Source organism: Sinocyclocheilus anshuiensis, unplaced genomic scaffold (genome assembly GCF_001515605.1).
Source record: "Sinocyclocheilus anshuiensis isolate Anshui unplaced genomic scaffold, SAMN03320099.WGS_v1.1 scaffold200, whole genome shotgun sequence".
Lineage (NCBI taxonomy): Eukaryota > Metazoa > Chordata > Actinopteri > Cypriniformes > Cyprinidae > Sinocyclocheilus > Sinocyclocheilus anshuiensis.
Window position 1 is genome coordinate 894,214 of NW_015558595.1, and position 7,163 is coordinate 901,376.

General features: G+C 38.8%; 1 protein-coding gene across 2 annotated transcripts in view; it reads left to right on the top strand.

Annotated features, from left to right (window-relative positions):
* The window catches only part of lin7a (lin-7 homolog A (C. elegans)), a 46,992-nt gene that overhangs the window by 20,479 nt on the left and 19,350 nt on the right, over positions 1-7,163 (top strand). The window lies entirely within an intron of this gene.

Sequence of the window (7,163 nt, forward strand, 5' to 3'; positions counted from 1 at the left end):
AGCCATTTTTGCTGCGGCGCCCGGGGAGCAGTTGGGGGTTCGGTGCCTTGCTCAAGGGTCTCACCTCAGTCATGGTATTGAAGGTGGGAGAGTACATTCCCTAATGTATAATAATAACACTAAATAATTGTTATAACAAATAAATTAAATTAATCACACCATTTGCAGTGATTCATGGGATAAATATTTCATTCTACTTTAGGAGTATTTAAGTATTGACTTTCCTTTTTTCTGCTTATCATAATTTCAGTGTTGTGATTCTTGAAACTTAATTAGTGTGCTTCATTGCTTAGAACTCTTAAAAAATGCCTATGGAAAAAAATGAATGGGGGGAAGTCCTTCCAGAATCAAGGACCATAAAAAAAGCAGGCAGCCAGGCAGCATTCTGTTGCAGATAAAGCATCTGAGCATCAGAGGCTGTGGTAGGTATAGACCGAGGATCATCAATTATGGGATGGAATCTCAGCGTCATCTGAGCCTGACGTTCGTGACAGACGTGCGACGAGGGTGCGATGACAGGAATGTGTCTGTCAGGCAGAGATAGTGGCAACTGGTGCCTGTTTTACTCTGCTCCTCCCGCAAACTTGCTGAAATGCAATTATTCAGAGAATGAGGTTGACCTGGGCCACTGTGGTTTTAAGTGCAGCACCAGGGCAACATCCTCACCTCTCCTTCATCCATTTCCATACTCAAACACCGGAACCGCAATAGTAAACAACTGCAAAACAACTACTTTATTTCACAGACAGACACATTTTAGTACTATAGGGTACAGTTTTATCCTGGAGGAAATGCCTTTTCCTATTTAGTAGTGTATGTGTGAGCTGTACAACACAGGGCGAGAAAAGAAACCCTTTATGTTAACTAATTTTATTTAATTAATTATTACAAGGATGATTATATGCTGCCTTTTAGTATGACACCACAGCTGTGCTTTCTGTCACTAGTGAACTGAGCACATGTAATCATGTGCTTGTTTATTTTGAAACAGTATGTGAAGTTCGTGACCAGCTAAACAACGAAAAGAAAAACAATGAAAAAGATACTCACAAAACAAATATTTAGGACATCAATTTATTTTATTTTTTTTCTACTACTGTCAATGTCAGGTGAATTGAGAAAATACAGGCTTTGAAAGTAATTTAGAATTTTTCTTTTAGGACTAACACAAGTGAACAATCACAGTTAAAGAGGTCATATGATGCTGCTAAAAATAACATTATTTGGTGTATTTGGTGTAATGAAATGTGTTTATGTGGTTTAAGGTTCAAAAAACACATTATTTTCCACATACTGTACATTATTGTTTCTCCTCTATGCCCCGCCTTTCTGAAACGCGTCGATTTTTACAAAGCTCATCGTTCTGAAAAGCGAGGTGTGCTGTGATTGGCCAGCTATCCAGTGCGTTGTGATTGGCCGAATACCTCAAGCGTGTGATGGAAATGTTACGCCCCTACCTTACTGTGATGGTTTGTCCCGGCCGGAGCGACGAGACAAAAACATGAAAACCCATTATAAACGAGGCATTTGTTGCATCCAGTGGGGACATAATTCCGGATTATAATGATTTATACTGTCTTTTTACACATTGCATTGCATCGTGCCGCATAAACATAAAACCATGTCTACATTTGTGATCAGAGAAATGACAAACAACAAGCGCTACTCTACACTGCTCAAAACTCACGTTTGAATGAGTGAGTGGCGGCCGGGCTAGAGTGAGGAACGGCAGGCGGATTCGACGAAGGAGCGTCCGGCGGGCTTGCGGCAACCACATGTGACGACCCCGGGCTGGACTCCACTTCGTCCACGGTGAAAGCCGGTCCGGCGATCCACAAAGTTGTTGTATTTCCTCAGCAACCAGCACGGATCAGCTCTAGGCATGACGAAGCAGATGTCGTCCTCTTTTGGAAGACTAAACAAAGTAGTTTAGCTTTCACAACGAATCACACAGCGTCTTCACGACATGGCGGCGGCAACAACAATACTACAGCGAGAATAAAAGTTACGCCTTCTTTCTTTGCGTGAACATTTGCGTGGCGTGATGCAAATCTTCCCACATGGTGACGTAGACATGTGGGGGCGTGTTAGAACGAGCCGTTTTAGGTAGGCGTGGTTGACTCTTAACTTTTATAAAGAATATCTCTTTGGATTTGAGACTTTAGTCTTTGCAACTTTACAGATCTTCTTTATGCACCAAGAGCTTGTAACACTCCAAAGAGAAAGGAAAAATTGAAATCGCATCATATGACCCCTTTAAGGCCCATTCACACAAAGAGTGATAACTATAAAGATAACAATAATGATAACTATATTAGTGTTAACACTATGAGACGATAACATTCTGTTTATTATAAGCGTGTGCTGCAATTATTGTCTAATGCTTTAAAAGCTGAAACTCTTTAAAGTCGGGTGGATTCTGATTGGCAGTCAATGTTTTTATTGTTTATCAGCTGAAAAAAAAAAGTGATTCCAATGATATTTATCCTCTATCGCAGTGGTTCTCAAAGTGTGGGGCGCGCCCGCCATGGGGGGCGCACGAGTATTGCAGGGGGGACGCAAGCCATCAGCAGAAAAAGAATAGAAATAAAACAGTAAACAGCCAAAGGACGTAACTTAGAATGGGAGATGGATCGGTTTGTGAAAGGGAAGAGAAAAACCATAGATGAAGTCGCACAGACCCAGGCAGGTGCTGGTCATTCAAAAGCTAAATGCAGAAAATATGACGAGGCATATCATGCTTCTCTCACCGTGTCTATACCGGACGCTACAATTGTCACGTCGTGCCGCAACAGCTCTACACTGGAAGCGACAAGCGATCGTTGCAAATCATTTTAACTTTGTGTCAGTATGTCATAAACAGAACAAGGCATTAGTTTAATGTCGGGTTTTGTCGTGTCGCGTTGCGCCGCATCCAGTGTAGACACTGATTATAATGGGTTCTACTGTATTTTGCCGCTCGCGTCCGGTGTAAAGACGGTGTTTAATGTCATTGGTGAGGAGGAAAGCCTGTGTGTGTCCTATGCCTTAGCGGACAGCATGAAAGCCACAAATAAATAAATAAATAACAGAGAGAATAATAATAATAACAGTTAGGCTATTCTCTCTATGCTATTTTTCAATGTTTCAAGTGATGCAGGTGTTTTTTTTTCCTTGTAGGTTTTTTAAATTAAAAAAGCATTAATTTTTCATAATGTTTAGTTTCATAATGCAGATTTTTTTTATAGGTTTAAAGGAGGGCGCGACCAAAGGAGTTTGAGAACCACTGCTCTATCGTAATCGTTATAGCTGTGGTGTGGACTTCCCTATCTGAAAAGTAAAACAAGTATAACATATTGTATAATATATTTAGTGCGATAAATGTTCATGGGAATTATTTAAATGATCTCTTTTTTCAAAACATGGCCCAGAGGTTATCAGCTTCGAAATATAAATAATTATCATATAAACCAAAATTTCTAAATTGGTGGAATGATATCTTACGGATGACTTGTTTAATTACTACTAAGTTTCTTAAAGAAAATGTAGTATAGTTAAATATTTATGTATTTTTATTGATTAATTGATTGATTGATTCCATGAACCTTGGGAATTGGAGCCTGTGATTTTGAAAAAACTTGCCTTTTTTGTGGGTAAAATGCATCAGATGGTCAATAAACGGTTTGCTTATGAGCAGTCTGTGGCTGAGATTAATGTGGCTATAACTATGCATGAGGAAATGTGCCAAAACCAGACGTGGAACATCTGTAGAGACATGCCTCAGACTGGATATGAGATTCAGCTTATAGGTTGATACACAGCAGATGACACAACAGATGAATCGTTAAGTACAGTTTCCTTTTGTAGCAAAGTTTCTCATCAATCAAAAAGAACATTAGTGTGGTAAAAATTTTGGTACAACATCAATTCACACTCCCAGCATCCATCAGGCCGAGTTTCACTGAGCCGCGCGTGGATGCCCTATGAGCTCATTTTATGGCCTGGCAATTGCGCGAGGTATCATATGGCGCAATCTGTCTCTTACATTCCCGTAACGAGGGTGTGAAAGGACACTCGCGTGTCACAACGTCGACTCAATTTACAGCGCCAGCAGCAAAGCTCTGCGTGGCAGAGACAATGTCAGTATGACAAAATGTGCCGTGAAAATGTCCTCAAACAAAGAATCTAAAGAACAGAAAAATTTGATGTCACAAACACGGAGCACTTCAAGATCAAGACTATCAGTAACTATGGTGCCTAGTGACAAGAGGTCTCATCTATTCAGATGAGTCATCAAGCTCACTTAGCCATGTGAAATCATTGCCAAAACGAGGACAACTAGACACTAACCAACTGCAGTGGCCAAAACATACCCTCTCAAAATCATCTGTCATGTCTCCTCAAAATGCTTGTCAAGAAACGTTTCAGATTCAGTACAACTTTAGCTAAATGAACAGCATCTGTTGCATGCATCAAAAATTGTGTTTACAGTAAAGTGAAATGTGGAGGTTGTTAGTTTCTGTCTGAAAAGATGAGTGTATATTTGTTCTACCCAGTATTAGGGCCAGATTTAAAAAGCTACTGTCAGGATTTACTAAAGACACGGAGTGAAAAATTTGCGATGAAAAGGCGTGGACACAGTTATTTTTGTGGCTGACCTTATTGCATATGCATTGTAGGAGTTTCTCTTTCAGACACAAAATTTATAGGAGGAGAGAATTTAAATGAATCATGCAAGGTGATTTACTAAAGTTTGCAGTCAATTTACTGGTATTTGCTCTATTATTTAACACCCCAAAAAAGCATGTCTTAATCATTTTTCTCATTGCCCTATGCTCATTTGCGCTGCTCTTGGTAGATTGTGTTGGTCATTATGGAAATGAGCCGGCTGGATCTGTTCTTTAATTTGCACATTGTCAGTAGATAACCTGCAGAAATGTCCACTCCCATCAGCTCTTTTATGGGACTGCGCTCTATCGCTAATTTGCCCTGTTCAGTAAATCTGGCCCTTAATGTTAGATATATAAACCTGAATTCAATTCTCATTTACAACTTCAAAATACCTTACATTTTGATTGTGATGCATTTTAAAATATGCATAAAAAACACACCAGAAAAGTTTATAAAAGTCAATCATTTCTGCAGTCAGTAAAGCTGGCCAGTATGTATTTTGCAAATCAACACAGTAAAAATCTTATCAAAACTGTTTCTTTTAATTTTTGAGTTATATGCTTTTAGACAAGGTTTAAACCAGAAACCATGATTTTCTATTAGACCTATTACCTAAATATATGATATATATTAATATATAATACATAAAATGTAATATTTTAAAATGATAGGTGTGTAAAAAATAATTGTCTCAATCACATGTAATATACAATAGAAAAAAGTGAACTTTGACAGCCCTAAACAATAAAAAAATAATAAATAATAAATAAATAATAAAATTTCTCCCCAGATTTCTGGAAGACCCTCTAGTACACCTGCTGCCCCATGATCTAAGGGGCAAATCTACATTATTTTCTGTGGTAATCAAAGTTGTTGATAGAGCCTAATTAAACCTTGAACATTTCTTTAAAACAAATATCAACCAAATTTGTTTTTGCCTATTCAAGACCACAGTCAGTTCTGTCAGGACCACTATCGTCAAAGATGATTGACAATTAGCATACAGTTTGGATTGGCGGTATGGTTCTGTTCTGGCCAAGAACTCCCTGCTCCTCCATGCAGCCTAGCATGGATGAGAGCAGGGAGAGCAGCAATAACCCCCAGGGTAAACAGAACAGAACTACATAAATGTATTGCAGATATTGTTAAAGTTCAATCATTTTATGTACACATTTTAGAATTAGTCTGATTCAAGGAGAATCAGAAGGCTGAATCCCGACTGACAGAGGAGGAGTTGGGGATGGAGGAGGGTAATTAGCTATTGAGCAATGCGAAAACTGCTGATAATACTGAGGGACCTTATATATGAATGCTTAGATAGGTGTCGTATTCCCATAGGTAGATGGGGATCAGCTGAAGGTCAGCTGATGCGAGCTTGACTAACATGACCTGCCAGAACTAACGCTACTTGATTCCTAGACTATATATTGATCCAGTCCTAATCGACTGCTAAGAGAAAATTAGATGTTGTCCTGTTTTCTAGTGGTATCTGATCATGTTGTGCTACTGTAATGCATTTTTGAATGTCAGAAAAACAACTGGACTGACCTACAATGATCTCTTCTAGCAATGAGAATGCAGATGTTTTTATGTTTTTATGATTTCCCACAGTTCAGTCTGTCAGAGAAAGCATGACGACCGCAAACATGTGTATGATTTCAAATGCAACTCTCAGTGGAATACAACAACAGAGCCATTATCAACTGAGAGCTTAGTCAATCAATGCCTACGCCGCTGCTACGGGGTCAGAGATGTCAGCCTCTGTCATTATTAATTGTGTGTGTTTATGTGGAATAGCTTCTTTGTGCTTGGTGGGATGGATTTGCAAATGAGAAGCTTTGCTGTGAATCAGGCTTCACTGAACTGCCTGACTCTCAGCAGTGAGAGAAGATGGAAAGATTTAACAGAGAGGAGGGAGAAGACGGTTTTAAATGAGAACAACTGAAATCATATTTCTCTTTATAGACAAGGCACCATGGTTACACAGAGTACCTCACTGCGGCCTGTGGGTGGGTTTTTTTCCATCGGACAGAGTAGTGGGAAGTCAGGGTGATACACACACAGGTGTTTGTGTGTGTGTCGGTCTCACTGGAGGTAAAACAGATCTGGGGTAATAAAAGCCAAGCGAACACCCAGTGAGCTGAGAGGAAACAGAGTGATCCCTCGAGACATGGAAGACAGGAAGACAGAGAAACAAGGACTGAGCTGAAACATGATTGTAGGTAGACACAGAAAAACTGGTGGAAAGACACTGTACATCTCACAAAGAACATTATTTTCATGACAATTAAGTACATTTTCCCACAAACTCTCATTACTATTATGTGGTGATTTAAAAATCATCAAAATTACATTTTCATTATTAAAACCACCATAAATTAATTAGAACAAACACTACCATGAGGTATAAATACTTTGTGTAATATAAATGTTTCCAATTTCAGCAAAGAAAATTAGATTTTAGTCCTATATATATATATATATATATATATATATATATATATATATATAGA